Raw genomic sequence first — 16988 nt, 5'->3', positions numbered from 1 at the left:
AAACCCATTTCCATTTATTTTAGTGCAACTATTAAAAAAAAAAAAAAAAAAAAAAAAAAAAAAAAAAATAAAAAAAAAAAAAAAAAAAAAAAAGGAATTACAGAGACATCTGTCCTGATAGCCTTGAGCCACTAACAGCAAGACCAGCAACCACTTACCTAACTCTAAACTTCTAATTACATGAGAAAATGCTGTTTTTCAGCTGATTGAAACCTGTAAAATTAATTTTAATATATTACACACACTGTAAATATTAAGTGCTATGAAGGAAAAAAATGGGTTTCTAGAAAGAGAAATCGGATGGGAATCACTTATTTAGATTGTAATGTCAATGGAGGCATTTTTAAGGAAATAAATGTAAGTCGGAATCTAAAATATAAGAACAGAGCTGGACTGTATGAGCAGAAGGGGAAAGGAACAGAGTATTATAGAAAGAAAGAACAGCAAGAAGAGTCGCATGGGATGAGGAAAACCAGGGACTGTGTAGAGGCTCATAGGCTGCCAGAAGGAATTTGAATTTTATCCTAAATGGGAAGGGAAGCTAGTGAGAGATTTTAAGAAAGAGATGGCTTGTTCTTATTTTACTTTTTAAAAAAAATAACACTCTAGCTGCTCTACAAAACAAATCAGAGAGGATCAAGAGTAGAAACAAAATAATCAAAAAAGAGATTATTTGAAAAGACCAGGCCAGAAATAATAGTGATGTGGACCAAGGAGTGCCATCAAGGATGGAGAAAATGTACTCCAGATAAATTTAGGAGGTAGAATTTTCAGGCTACACTGACAGATTTTATATGGAAAGGGAAGAAAATGAAAAAAAATATATGTATATATATATGTATAAAACATTTGGACTTATGGCTTTGGTAATTGAACAAGAGTTTTTAACATTTTCTGAGACGTGAAACATTGTAGAGAATGAGATTTGGGGACTTAAGTTTTGAGGTGCTCATCAGCTATTGACATATAGTTGAATCTACGGTTGTGGGAGGCAACTATGAAGGAAAGAACAAGGGAAACACAGAGAGCTCAGATTTTACTTGTCATAAATAAATTCTGCAATCGTTGATGGTCATTTAAATTTCTGGTGATAATTTTCACCTAGGTATAATTTATATGTTTACATAGTGAAAAATAATATCATTTCTTCTGTGATTTATGTTTCCAGACTCTTTCCCTACTCTGTGATCCAATGCTTAATTACCCCTTCTGGTAGTTTATTTTGTTTTATTTTTCCTTCTGCAATTTTTAGGTATGAGGTAATGATACACATATGCAATAATAATAACAGTGGTTAAACAAATATACCACTATTATTTCTGTAAGCTCTCGTTTCCCAAAAGATGTGTGATACCAATTCATCATAAGCTGTTTTAACTACAGGTCTATTTCTGAGCTTTACACTCTGCTCCATTCATCTGTCCATTTATTTGTTTTGCCAATAAAATTATTTGATAAGAATATATTTCAGTGTTTAGTAGGACAAGTCCTGCATAATTACTCATCAATTTCAAAATATTTTGACCATTTTTAGTCATTTAATTTTTCCAAAGAAATTTTAGATTTATTTTTCAAAAGAAATATCTGACTAGAGAGTATAGTGAAATTATTAATTTCTATGATTTTTAAAAGCACATAGAATCACAAGCTACTTAAGAATAGCTTGGGAATAGCCCCTCCTGGGAGACCAGTGAGAAGTTTCCTCTTGACACTCCACTCAGCAGCCACATGGATGAGGACAGCCAGAGCTTAAATAAGCAGAAAACGGAATTTGTTTAAGAAAAGGCCAAACCACTTTGCCACTCAATGTTTATTTGAATATGAATTAGTCAGAAAACAATTTGTTTTTGAAATTCCCAGACATTGTAACTGGGCTAAGGCCCACAGAACAGTAGAGTGGTAACACCTTCTTTGTTTAGCAAACCAAATCGCAGGGCCCTCACGTTATTCCACCCCAGATATTGGGAACCAAGCTTGTTAGTGACTGAGAAAAATTCATCCAAGCCTACCCGGTTAATCATCATTTATAAGAATTCAACTCTTGGGAAAATTGTTTCTTTTCCCTTAAGGTTGAGTAAGCTTCACTCTAGGGCCTGCCTCTAATTTAGTTCATACCATAGAAATGGCATGCAGAGTTTCTGTTTTCATAACTTGGGAAATACTACACGATTGTATTGTAATGCAATTCTTTACAGTGACCCATTTAGTAACACAGGTCAAACTTGTTCTTTTCTGGGTTCCTTGGCCTGAAATGCATTCCCAAGTCATGGAATTCTCAAAGAACAGCATGGTGAAGTGTTAGGATTTAAGATATCAGAAATTTCCTTGATTTATAAAGTAATTAGTGTGTGTTCACAGGACATGATCTTTAATAAAGAAAAGTAGCTACGATATATTTTACCCAATGGCCAATAATTTCTGTCTCATTAAACCCAAGTCAAAAGCATCAATGAAAGCTGCAACTCATTCTTTAACCTTTAACTTCCTTCTCTGACTTTTTATTATTTAAGGTACTCTTCATAACTGTGTCATATTTCCATAACACCTTAACATCAGATACTTAAATTTTGGATTAGTATCATCCTTTGGGCAGCATGTGATGAATTTGACCACTACCAATATAGTTTCTGGCTGTGAGTCCATCACAATTATTTTAAAAGAAGATAAACTTATTTTTAGATCCTATCATAAATGAAAAGTGGATTACTTATCAATATTTTTAAAATATTACAATATTTAGACCAGCTCCAACATAAAACCATCTTAGACTGAAAATTATCAAATACTTACATAACAACAGCAGAAATTCTAAGAATAGTTTATTCTAGTAATTAAATTACTTTCTGGAGGATGTATGAGTTGTTTCCATTTATTATCATACTATTTCTGCTTGTTTAAAAAAATGGTAGCAGGAAAGTTGAAGCACAAAACTGCACAGCAGAGATATAGAATTTTCAATAATTCCCTATAACAACTCAGAAAAGTTATGTCAGCATTTTGAATATGAAAAGCAGGGGCTCATATGATATTATGATGGTGCCCAGTCTCAGTCCAGAGCAAGATTTTCATCTACATTGTAGTCTAACCCCAATTCACTCAAATTCCACAGTAAAGGAATATGTTTTACACTAGACCCCCCTTTTTCTGATGTAATCTAAAAATAGGAATATGACCTAACCTCAAGGCAAATGTCATCTACGCCTTAATCCACAATTATCTGCTAGAATTATAATCTTGAAGGTAATTAAATTTAATATTTACTTTAAAATGTTATCTTGTTCTATTTATATAACTCCTGTTTTATGATCAAATAGTGGTGATTGAGAAATAGAAATGAATCCAGAAGGCATTGCTGATCTCATGAAGATGCCATCACATTAAATAACTCTTTTTATAAACATTTGTATATGCAAAGTCAAAGATTAAAAAACTGCTCAAAACCACAGAACAAATGAATATCAAATGTGTTGACAAAGATCAGGCCTTCTAACTCTTATTAGTTTTCTGCTGTCATCACTGCCCCAGAGATGTCATCGGAGGAAAAAAAGGCTATTCTCACTGATAACTGATCTAGCAGAGAATCAAGGCTAATTGCTTGTTTGTACGCATCAACTGTCACATGGACTGGCTGAGCCATCCAAGACACGTAATTCAAAACCATGCCAGGAAAAATAAGGCAAATCAGATCCCTGGCACATGCAGTTCTCCTGACTGTGCCCGCAGCTAGAATCCTCAACATATAAAATCCCTTCCCATTTCCTTTCATCCCATAAGAATATCCAGGAGGACTTGGTGTCTCCAAGCACCTGATATGCATACCAATGCACATACTCTGTAAATCAGACTCAACAATAGTGGAATGTTCTGGGCAAGTGAGTTCTGAATCAGCCTACAAAGACTATCTTTCCAGAGACAAGAAAAATTACTACTATCTTATTTTAGAGACCAGCCTGCTCATGAAGCCAAAGGAGCTAACTATAGCAGAATTAATTTTAACAAATTTGCCCATTCAAATCCTTCATCTAGTGGCCTTTTCTCCCTCCAATCAGTAGATTCATTCATCCACTCGCTAACTGAACAAATGTTTATCACAGGCCTGGTGGGTGCTGGCCCTGGCATCACAGTGTGGGGATACTGTGGAGCAGAAGACCCAGTTCTTGCCCCCCATGGGCCCACAGTCCACTAAAGGAGACAACTCACAAACAATTATGAGGTGGCATGAAAAGTACCATAAGTGATGCTATTTGGACAACCTGGAAATAGACGTCACTGAGTACTAGAGGGATTAGGAACTTTTCCCCACAGAAATGTAGGCCTGAAAGATAAGAGAGATTGGGTCAAGACCAGGAGATGGAGAGGTGGCCACAGCAGGACATGCCAGGTGTGTTAGTCTGTTTTCATGCTGCTGATAAAGACATACATACCCAAGACTTGGAAGAAAAAGAAAAAAGGATTTAATTGGACTTAACAGTTCCACATGGCTGGGGAGGCCTCAGAATCATGGTGGGAGGTGAAAGGCACTTCTTACATGGTGGCAGCAAGAGAAAATGGGGAAGAAGCAAAAGCAGAAACTCCTGATAAACCCATCAGATCATGTGAGACTTATTCACTATCAAGAGAATAGTACAGTAAAGATTGACCTTCAGGGTTCAATTACCTCTTCCTGGGTCCCTCCCACAACATGTGGGAATTCTGGGAGATAAAATTCGAGTTGAGATTTGGATGGAGACACAGCCAAACCATATCATTCTGCCCTTGGCCTCTCCAAATCTCATGTCCTCACATTTCAAAACCAATCATGCTTTCCCAACAGTCCCCGAAAGTCTTAACTCATTTCAGCATTAACCCAAAAGTTCACAGTCCAAAGTCTCATCTGACACAAGGCAAGTCCCTCTGTCTATGAGCCTGCTAAATCAAAAGCAAGATAGTTATTTCCTAGATACAATGGGGGTACAGGAATTGGGTAAATACAGCCACTCCAAAGGGGAAAAATTGGCCAAAACAAAGGGGTTACAGGGACCATACAAATCTGAAATCCAGCAGGCAGTCAAAATTTAAAGCTTCAAAATAATCTTTTTTGACTCCAGGTCTCACATCAAGGTCATACCGATGCAAGAACTGGGTTCCCATGGTTTTGTGCAGCTCTGCTTCTGTAGCTTTGCAGGGTACAGCCTCCCTCCCAGCTGCTTTCATGGGCTGGTCCTGAGTGTCTGTGGCTTTTCCAGGTGCACAGTGCAAGCTGCCAGTGGATCTACCACTCTGGAGTCTGGAGGATGATGGCCCTCTTCTCACAGCCCCACTAGGCAGTGCCCCAGTAGAGACTCTGTGTGGGGGCTCCGACCCCACATTTCCCTTCTGCACTGCCCTAGCAAAGGTTCTCCATGAGACCACTCCTGCAGCAAACTTTTGCCTGGGCATCCAGGCATTTCTATACATCTTCCAAAGTCTAGGCGGAGGTTCCCAAACCTCAATTCTTGACTTCTGTGCACCTGCAGGCTCAACATCACATGGTAACTACCAAGGCTTGGTGCTTCCACCCCCTGAAGCCACAGCCTGAGCTGTATGTTGGCCCCTTTCAGCCACTGCCGGAGCAGCTGGAACACAGGGCACCAAGTCCCTAGTCTGCACACAGCACAGGGACTCTGGGTCCAGCCCACAAAACCACTTTTTCCTCCTGGGCCTCCAGGCCTTGGATGAGAGGGGCTGCCACGAAGGTCTCTGACATGGCCTGGAAATATTTTCCCTATGGTCTTGGGGATTAGAAATCTGCAGCCAGCTTGAGTTTCTTCCCAGAAAATGGGTTTTTCTTTTCTACTGCATAGTCAGGTTGCAAATTTTCCAAACTTTTATGCTCCACTTCCCTTATAAAACTGAATGCCTTTAACAATACCCAAGTCACCTTTTGAATGCTTTGTTGTTTAGAAATTTCTTCCATTAGAAATTTATTTCACTGTTTAGAAATGATCCTTTCACTAGGATCATTGAGAGTGATCCTAAATCATTATTCTCAAGTTCAGAGTTTCACAAATATCTAGGGCACCTTTGCTCCAATTCCCAAAAAGTTCCTCATCTTCACCTAAGATCACCTCAGCCTGGACCTTATTGTCCATATCACTATCAGCATTTTGGGCAAAGCCATTCATCCGGTCTCTAGGAAGTTCCAAACTTTCCCACAGTTTCCTGTCTTCTGAGCCCTCCAAACTGTTCCAACCTCTGCCTGTTACCCAGTTCCAAAGTCGCTTCCACATTTTTGGGTATGTTTTCAGCAATACCTCATCTCTGGTACCAATTTATTGGATTAGCCTATTTTCACACTGCTGATAAAGACATACCTGAGACTGGGAAGAAAAAGAGGTTTAATTGGACTTACAGTTCCACATGGCTGTGGAGGTCTCAGAATCATGGTGAGAGGTGAAAGGCACTTCTTACTTGGTGGTAGCAAGAGAAAATGAGGAAGAAGCAAAAGTGAAAATGCCTGATAAACTCATCAGGTGAGACTTATTCCCTATCACAAGAATAGCATGGGAAAAACCAACCACCTTGATTCAATTACCTTCCCCTGGGTCCTCCCACAACGCATGGGAATTCTGGAAGATACAATTCAAGGTGAGATTTGGGTGGGGACACAGCTGAACGATATCACTAGTTCAAGGGCAGGAGAGAGCATGGCAGCCCTTCAGTTACCAGAGTAGCTCCTGGTAAAAGACAGAGAAGGGAAAAACAAATAGAAAGAAAAAAGTAACAAAGGAAGAGGAAAGCCTGATACTACAATAAAAAAGAAAAGAAGGATTCTTAAAAATTAGTTTTGGAAGGGAAAAAAAAACCTACGTATGCCCAGAGAGGTCTGTGTGCTCTCAGTTAAGCTTCTTTGTCATGTTTTTCTGTGAACGAAAATAGATATTGTTTCCCAATTTCAATTTTAATTGGAAATTATTAAAACATTGGATACCAGCTTTAAAAAGCAAAAATGAGATGCATTAAAATATAAGATAGGATAGATCAGAAGAGTAGAATAGGATAGATCATGAAGCCTACTCATAGTAGAGGCAAAAATTGTTTTGTGTCTATGCATCCATGCATATGATCAAGTAGAAAGTTATTAGGGGGTCATTATCAAAATTACTTGACAGCCACTCCACCAAGAAGTGGGTCCACCTTTAGTGATGATTCTACTCAAGGCATGACATCCTTTTAAAATTCTTCTTAAATATGTATGGCTTAATATGACAACTCTTGGACCCCACCACACAGCTCAATTCTTGCTCTTTATGCTTTAGTACACTTGGACTCTGTGAGGGTGCCTGCAGTGAGCTGGGCTTTCTGCTGAAGCAGAGAGTATAAGCCTCATAGTGTTCATTTTTCTTGGTGAGAGGGTGGAGAGCTAGAAGGAGGTGGGCCCATCACATCCTGTCACCAAGATTGTTATAAGGATTTCCTTTTTAAGCTTTATAGCAGAGACCCAGATGATTTGACCTCCTGTCATTGGACGGATCTGGCCCTAAAGAATTCTTTTCTTATAATTTTCCCTGAAACATCTTTTTACAGTCAATTGCTACCTCTCCAGGGGCCAGATATAGAGGATTTGAGAACGGCTGATAATAGACACATTATTCTTACTTAGAACCAGTTTCTACACATGGATAGATTTCCCAGTGCTTCAGTGAATCAGGGAGCATCTTTAAGAAAAGAGTTCATGATTTTTGCTTCGCTTTATATTATCTGATCTACTCTAGACAGTAAAAAATTTAGTCACTATAAAATTGAAGTCCTATCAGGCAAGAACTGAACAAGCATCTGAGGAAAAAGATATTTGTTCCATTGCTGTTGGTGGTGTCTCCTTCTGAATGTAGTTGGTTATTGAGATAAATCATGGTAACAATGCCACTAAAAATTTCTGGGGCTTTATATCTTTGAACACTTTAAAATCACATTGATCATGCCTTTGTTATCTACCATACAAGCCAAAGTTGGCAACGTCAATCATACAGCATGTGTGTTTGTGCATGAATGCATGTGCTTTAGAGAGAGAAAGAGGGGGAGAGGAAGAGAGAGACAGAGACACAGAGAGTCAGAGAAGCTAGGCGCCATGAGAATGTGGCAATGTGACAGTAACACCAAGTATGAAGAAATGCTTAAAACGGAAGGACAACACACCCTTCTGATCCTCCTGATGAAGCTACTTGTACTTGAGGGAGCAGATCAGGGATTCACAAGCAATCAGGAAAGGAACCCTTGGCAAAACTTAAGAAGATAAACTAGATTTGGGACTTGAAAGTGTACTCTGCTATTATTTTGTTTAGCATAGTGCCCAGGGCTTACAGTTAAATGAAAGATTAGGCAATGCATTGTCGAAGCTTACAGAATATGTTTCATTAGGAACTCCCAAGAGTAGAGATTAGCCAACTTTTTCTGCAAGGAGCCAGATAGTAAATATTTTTAACTTTGTGGGCCATAGAGTCATCTGTCACAACTCAATTTTTCAGTAGTGGCATTAAAGCAGACATAGGAAATAGGTAAACAAATAGACAAGGCTGTGTTTTGATAAAATTTTATTTACAAAATCAGGTGTTCAGACAATTTTGGACCAAAGTCCAGAGTTTGCCAACTCTGATACTAAAGTCTTTGGCAAACAACACAGTTAAATCTTCACAGATCTGTAACTGACTTTACGACTTTATTGCACCAGATAAATCCAGCAACAGATAATAGCAAATTAGCATCTCTCTTGACTTTCACAAGCAATGATGTTATTAGTACTATTTAGTTTTTGATTCCCATTTTGCAGCTGAGAATTTCAAGCTATTCAACTGCTTTTCCAAGACTACACATGTTGTAATGAATGAGAGAGAATTTACACACCATTTTTGGCTTTATAAGAATCAGAAAACCCAGAAGCTATATTTTCACTTTGTTGTAGGTTGAATTTCCTAGACAAAGAAGGTGAAACTCAGAGTGGGAGGAAATATTTGCAATCTATCCATCTGGCAAAGGTCTAATATCCAGATTTCACAAGGAACTTTAACAAATTTACAAGAAAAAACAAACAACCAACCCTATTAAAAAGTGGGCAAAGCACATGAACAGACACTTCTCAAAAGAAGACATTCATGTATTGCTAACTTTTAACATGGAATAGAAACTTTCACAAATGGTGATAGCAGTTGATACAGGAAAATGTATAGAATTTGAGTGAAGGAAGGCTTTTAATTCACTTTATTGCCAACTACAAATAAATTAGAGTCTTTATAACTTTTTCCATTTCTATTCACAAAACAGACACACACACACACGCTACACCAGGACCCTGGAAACAATTGGCAAAACCTAAAATATAGAACAGAAATCTGGAAGGCAAACAAAGTGGCAGGCCTTTCATCCTAAATGATCCTAGATGCTTTTTAATGCCTTCTAATCTCACAGAATATTATTCTCAAGCTCCTCAAAAAATGACGAGCATGAAGGTGGAACCTCCATTTATCCCCTACCCTGATCTATACCAGGATGGAGTGGAGACCTGGACCCACTCTGTTGGCTATTGGGTAGGAGTGAATGGTTGTGTGGCTTTAAAAGACCTTTAATAAGAGACTGAGTTGGACTTATTACTGCATTGCTGTGTCCTCACTGGATCCTTCTGCTGCGTCCTGCATGTGAGTCTGGAACTAAACCACTCACAAACTGGTGCTCTGTGTTTTACGGACAGAAAGACAAGTTACTCTATGATGTGCAGGAAAATCCATTCCAAACCAGTTTGCCCAAACATTTTACACATCCACACAGTCGAATGATTTTCTGGTATCTGGTACATGGTAGAGTTTGCAATTTGTGATTGAAACAGGTAAAAACATGTGGAAGAAAACATTTCTGGCCTTGGATTTGTATATGCTAAGGCATGTTCTTGTTAGGTAACACCTGTGTACACTGAGGAAAAGCACCTACTTTTAAACCTCAAAAAGTTCATGTGTAAAGACCAAATATATTAAAAATTTGAGTGTGTGTGTAAACCCTATATATATAATATTTATATTAGTAAATGATGTATATATATCTACATATCAATGAACATTGTTACTATTTGTTTCCACCTTTCTTGACTCACTATAATGACTTTATATAAGAATTTTATACCTTTTATTCATGGAATGATTCAATTAATGTAAATAGTTGAATAGGAGTTTTTGTTTTAGAGACAGGGTCTCTTTCTGTCACCTAGGCTGAGGTGCAGTGGCATCACCATAGCTCACTGCTGCCTCAAAACTCCTGGGTTCAAGCAATCCTCACACCTCAGCCTCCCAAGTAGCTGGGACTACAAGTATACACCATCACATCTAGCTTTTTTTTTTTATTTTAATTCTTCGTAGAGACAGGGTCTTGCTATGTTGCCCAGGCTGGTGTCCAATTCCTGGGTTCAAGCAATCCTCCCACCTCAACCTCCCAAAGTGTTGTGATTACAGGCATGAGCCACTAAAGCTGGCCTAAATAGGGACTTAAACATTCTTCAAATTGCATATCTGTTAAGCATAGCTTGCCTCACTAATTCATCTTTTAAAATAATACTGTTTCAAGAGAACTTTGCTCAGCTAAACCTCAAACTTCAGTATCTGCTGCTGAAACAAGCTAGTTATGAAACAAAAAGGTCAGTAGAAAGAAGCTAAACTCATTCTCCTTTTTGTCTTTAATTTTTGTCCCTGTTCATACCTACTGCAATCCAAAACTTGCTCTTAACTTCTCATTAAAAAAAATTGAAAAGGAGGACATGAAATGAAAAGAAGCAGCAAAAAGGATTTTTCATCCATGTTAGAAACAAGGCTTGGAGTTGTACGGAAAAACGAGCACTTAGCCACAGAAATTTCAGCAAAGCAAATTTACTCCTGCGCAGAAGGGTGCCTCCCATATGACTGGTTGCTACGAGAGCATACAGAACAAAGGAGAGTAGAAGTTTTTATTTCTAATGCGACTCCCCTCTGTGTCCTTTCTTCATTGGCTGGGATCAGACTGCACCATTTAAACTAGACTTGATTGGCTAAACATTTAAACTTTCTTACATAAGGTGGACGTGTGATGGAGGGGAGGAGGAAGGGATCTTCTGCAGTGAAATAGAGAGTCTTTCTTTAAATAAGGAAAGGAATGTCAGCTGGTGCTGATAGTGCCACTGGTGCTGTGGCATGCCTAGGCATGTAGTGAAGTCAGAAAGAAGAAAAAGATAAAAGTACTAAAAATTAAAGAATAAAAGATTAAGCAAATTATCTAAAGAAAAACTTCACCATATCTCACAATCCATTTCAGAAGAAATAGAAGAAAGAAAAGTAAAGGCCTCTAACTACAGTGTAAAACACCACCTCAACTTAAGACTGCAGTTTAAACATTGCTGGGCACTAGAAAATTATTAGGATTTTCTCCCTGCCTGTCCCTCCAAATTTCATGCTCTAGAAACAAATTCGAAAATTAGACTACAATGCGAAAGCAGTGATGGTGGAATTATTTGTAAAGTGCTTTGAGGAGGTGGAGGAGTTACAGAAGGCTTTGGAATGGAAACGATGCTGAAACTCAATCTGGCAGAAGGGAGGGGAGAGGCTAGTGAGGTCAGATGGGTGGGGGGCGGGGCTCCAGGGGAGAGACTGACACCTGTGTGTTCTGCCACCCTCCTAACTTGAGTCTTTCTCAGGACCACCCTAATGACCAGTGTCACCCCTGACCAGCATCTTTGCTTCTATAGGGAACATTCTCACACTACAGGGCTCATACCTACTAAATGCCTCTTATGATTATCTCTTTATCAGTGTTCTCCTCAGCATTACCTATGGCAATGAGACCAAGTTCAGGCAGGAAAACATAATCTGATCAGTTCTCCAGGAACAAAGAAGACAATCTCTTTTTATCTTGTAACAAACCCAAACCCAGCCTTCATTCATTCAACATAAATGAAACTACGTATTCCCTTGGCGTGAAGTGTATTCCTTCCTAATTCTATCCTCTATCAATCTCTAAACCACATTTCAGATAAATGGTAGGTTTTATAATTCTTTAAAAGTTTTTTCCAGAATAGATTTATTTAAACCCTGTCAAGAAATCAATGCTATTTTATTTATTAACATAAGTAAATAAATAATGTAAGTAAACTTCTATGCTTATATATTAGCATTAAAAACCCTGCCAAAGACTTTGGATCAAAATCTTCTAGATACAACTATGATTAAATGCAAGATGTCCTCCTGTTACCATTTCTGTTCCAACAGTCACAGATGTTAGTATCCTTTCCCTTCCCATGAGCAGCCCACATTTTAGTTTGTTTTTACTGAGGGCAAAAACATTAGCAGAGACGCCAAGGTTGTAAATCATTGTAGAAGACGATTAATAAGTTTGAGATACACTAAACATCAGCAATATATAGTTTGGGATTCGTTGGAGAACCTCTGATTCTGAATCATTCTATCAAGTACTTGAAAGTGCCTCATATTACTAAAAAAATTACTGAAACCTCAAATCTCTCAAAATTGTTGCTAAAGTTGTCAAATATTGTTGATTAAATTTAAAATATAATCAATAAGTAATGTTGAATACATAGCAGACCTTTTAGGGAATTATCATCATGGTTGTATTGTGATCGACCTGGGAGTTGGCATGTAACTTGTCACCTGGGTTTTGGACCATTTGCTTAAAAAAAAAAAAAAAAGTAAAACTAGCCTGTAAATATCAATTCATTCACTCACATGTACTTAATCAGTAGTTCTGTAACACCAGAGATAGAAAGGCCAGGCACAGGTGGTAGATATAGTCGGTGTGTGATAAGTTTAAGGGTCTACTCAGCAGTTGTTAGGCACTTTTTTCATAAGATAAGGAATAAAGCTGAATTTTCTCAATTAGATATGTTGGCCAATGTTACAGATGCTGCCATCAATTGTCATTCTAATCCCCAAGATTAATCCACAACAATCATGTGGAGAACAGAGATTAGCTATGGTTATCCTGGAAAGGGATGTGTGTCTGCCAGAATCCCAGATGCTAGAGGTAAAGCTGTTACTTTGATACCAGGTGAATGTTCAGGGCATGCAGCACCTCAGGCACTAGGGGCTGTCCATCCATCTTAGGGAATCTAAGCACACTAGGAAGCCTAGAATAACCCAGCATGAGTAAGAATGCCACTCACCTCCTCTCACTGCAGTTCTGCGACCTTCACAGCTGGGCTTCAGTTTCTCTTGCCTCCTCCCTCCTAAGACTTCTCACTCCTCCCAGTGCATCTCTACCAAGATTCAGGGAAAATTGCTCAGACTTCCCATTGGCTGAACTCCCAAGGGAGAGGTTGATGACAGCAGCAGCAGTGGTGACAGCAATGAATGAAAAGTCCCTCCCTCATCCCAGACTGCACAAAGAGGAAAATCATAGAGGGAACATCAGGAAGGGACTCCACAGGGGCTTTTCTGTCCAGCTCAGAAATGCACTTGGCATCTCCTGACTCTGCAGGAAGGACAGAGGAGTGTCCCATGGTGTCGTGTTTCTCATCTTACCATTGATCAACAAACCAGGAAAGCAAACATTCTAAAGACTGTCCTTTCACATTCCCATTCCAACTATGTGTGCCTGGACATAGGGCAAGTCGTAGGCTGAGAGTCAGGAATCAGAGACAGCAGATTAGAACCAAAGAAGGACACAGGAGGGAACCAGAACCAGGAGGATAGACTTTGGGCAGTCCAATCCTCCACCCAGGACCAAGGTTAGGTGCCTGGGTTTTATCTATTTCCAGGACAGTCATTAACTAGGGTTCAAATGGTCTCCCTGAAAGATGAAGTTACTCAAGTCACAGATCTCACGATAAGCTTGCAACATACAGATGGTTATTACCATTAAGAAGTGGCAATATACGGCTCTGGAGAAACACTGACAGCCCACATACGCAGCAGAGACTAGATATTTTGAGCCAGACATCAAGATATGTCTTCCAGAAAGTATGCCCTTGGATGCAAAATACATGAGGTAGGGTGTCACAGCTAGGGTTTTAGAGCCAAGCAAACCTGGGTTCCAATTCCAGCTCCCCAGCTTGGACCCGTGTGACCTTCAAGAGACTGCTCAATCTGTTTGTGTCTTGCTTCACTTATTTGAAAAATGGGGAAATTTTTTATAACTTCATGGTTAAGAGGATTACAAGTCACATGTAAAGTAATTAGTGCACAGTAAATACTTGATAAATGTAGCTATTATTATAATAATGGGTTGAGTCAGGAAAGTCCAGGGTGTATGAGTACTCCACCTATCTACATATTGCCTATTACTCAAGAGCCACCCAAAGTTCCACCATTTCCGTCATCTTCCATATTACTCTGAGACTATATTGAGTTCTTTATTTCTTGATAATATGCTTTTATTGTATGTAAATATTTCCACTGCTGTATAATTTTAGATTGTCACTCATAAGTCACTACTTGTGTCACTTATAAGTCACTAAGTACAAAATATTTTCCTGAGCACAGAAACCAAGCCATACTGTTTTAAAGTGTGCATTGTGTTGAAAATACTACTAGAAACCTGGTAAGGACTTGATAAGTAGCTACTTAATGATTGTATTAAAGGTACTATTTTGAATTGGCATGATGATAAATATCCATGGTAAACACTTTAACAGGTCCTGCATTAGCTTTCAGAAAAAGGCCTTTCATTTTTTGTACTGCTCCACCACCTGTATGGAAAATACAAATATTATCTGTCTCATTAAAATATTGCCACTTTAACTTTGGTATTGAATACGATCATGGCCCTGTGAGTGTGGAGACATACATATGAATCACTATACTCTCATATATTCACTAGTAAAACTGTTTTAAACCTGTAGGGGAAGATGAGGTTTGGAAACATAAATGTAATTCTCACCCACCTCATCCTATTCCCAAGATAATGTTATTAGAAATGACATAAAATTTGTGATAAGGGAAACCTCCATCACTGTTGATAAGAGAGTTATGTAAGTACCAGAAATTTCATAGAAAGATAACCAGGGTTCACTTGCAAATCACCATCACAAGGAGCAAAGACCTTGAGGGAGCAGGTGATGGAAGCCCTGCCCTCCACACCTGAACATGAAAACAGAAGGATGGATGTCGGGGGAAGATGGTGCAGGCAGCAAGACCAACCGAGAATGGCTTCATATGGAGTTTCTTTTGCTTAATAAGTGATGGGATTTGAGAGCAGCGTGACAATGTATCCTAGAAATTCAGATATATATATATATATATATACACACATATATATATATACACATATATATATATACATATATATATATATACACATATATATATATACATATATATATACATATATGTGTATATATATACACATATATATATATATGGGCAAAAAGCCCCTGAAGAGGGATTTCCTGAGATGACATGTCTTTATAGTGGGTAGTTGACTGACAAAAAACGACCTTGAAAACTAGAGGTGCAAAGAAATTCATCATTGGCAAGGTTTTGGAAGAATGAATTCCCAACGTGGTTTGTTATAAATTAGTGAATAAAGTAGGTTGTTACAGTCAAAAGTGAACTGGATGCCTATATACAGAGGGCTCTGCAACTAGATCAAGGCTTTGGAAAACAACCAAAGCCACAGGAAAAAAGGTAAATAAAATAAAAACAATCAAAACAGAGAAGTGACTGCACAGAAGTTCTGTGACTGCACAGAACCAAATTCTCCCTACTAGGCTTGCCCATGACCTTGAATCTCTTCTTCTGTCCTGACATTTGCAACACGGGATTAGTAAAGTTTAAGTACCGATGACATCTATAAAGGGATCAAAAACAAAATCAAAGTATGTGAGAGACCAGACAGAAGACTGAGGAATATAATTAATGGGAAGAAATGAAGGAACACTTAAATGGAAGAATAGGTATGTCATGTTTATAGAAGGGAACACTCAATATTATATGTATATGTCAATTCTCCCAAATTTTCCATCTTTTTCTGCTATTCCAATCAAAATTTAGCAGGGGTGTGTGTGTGTGTGTGTGTGTGTGTGTGTGTGTGTGTGTGTGTGTTTGTAAATTGCCAGGCTGATTCTAAAATTTATATGAAAAGAAAGAAGGTCAAGAATAATGAAGACAATTTTGAAGTTTAAAAATGAAGCTGGAGCCTTACATTAGCAGACAACAACTATAAAGCTATAGTAATTAAGATTATGGTATTTGTGCAAGGATAGACAAATAGAGCAGCAGAATAGAAGAGGGAAGCCAAAAACAGACCAGGAGAATCACTTGAACTCATAAGGCGGAGGTTGCAATGAGCCAAGATTGTGCCATTGCACTCCAGCCTGGGCAACAAGAGCAAAAAAGAAAGAACTCTGGCGTTTCCACATCATTATATTTATTGACTTCTTGTGTGATCTTAGACGAATCTTTCAAACTTGCTGGGTTTTAGATGACTTATGTCTAAACAAAGATGCTTAGACCAAATTATTACACAAAATATTTTAAAGGACTAAGAAAGAACAACTTTTGGTTATATAGTTAACCAATTATTTTCACTTAATTAAAAAATACTATGACACATTGATGCTAGAAAAATCAGTGTGTGGCTCCTGATGCCCCTTCAGGGAAATGATATAGCCTGGTGGTTATGTACCTAGGCTTTGGACTCAAAAGATCTGTAGTAGATTTATTTTTCAAAGATATTCACAACAAAAGTTCCCATCCTACATGGTTTTCCAGAATTCTGCCTCTTGCCCTTAAGAGTTAGAGTCTAATTATCCTCCCCTTGATTCTGAGCAGGTTTGGGATTTATTTACAACCAATAGAATGTTGTAGAATTGGAGCTGCTGCATGATATCTCATATATATACATATATGACATATTTCCCATACATATATGGGAATGTATATATGAGAATACATATATGTACATATATATGTGTGTGTGTGTGTGTGTGTGTGTGTGTGTGTGTATATACACATACAGCCCCCAGCTGTTCGATCCCTCTGTCCTCGCTCTTCCAGCTCAGAACCATC

General features: G+C 38.3%; 1 protein-coding gene across 1 annotated transcript in view; it reads right to left on the bottom strand.

The window, feature by feature from the left end:
- The window catches only part of SERPINB7 (serpin family B member 7), a 58803-nt gene extending 45589 nt beyond the window's left edge, over positions 1–13214 (bottom strand). The window contains exon 1 of the mRNA XM_017528781.2: positions 13145–13214. The gene's annotated coding sequence lies outside the window, so the exon portion shown is untranslated. The remainder of the gene's footprint in view (positions 1–13144) is intronic.
- Between the last annotated feature and the right edge of the window lie 3774 nt (positions 13215–16988).

This window comes from Cebus imitator, unplaced genomic scaffold (assembly GCF_001604975.1).
Source record: "Cebus imitator isolate Cc_AM_T3 unplaced genomic scaffold, Cebus_imitator-1.0 Scaffold55, whole genome shotgun sequence".
Lineage (NCBI taxonomy): Eukaryota > Metazoa > Chordata > Mammalia > Primates > Cebidae > Cebus > Cebus imitator.
Note: the sequence above shows the minus strand (reverse complement) of the source record. Positions and strands in the feature narration are given on the sequence as shown.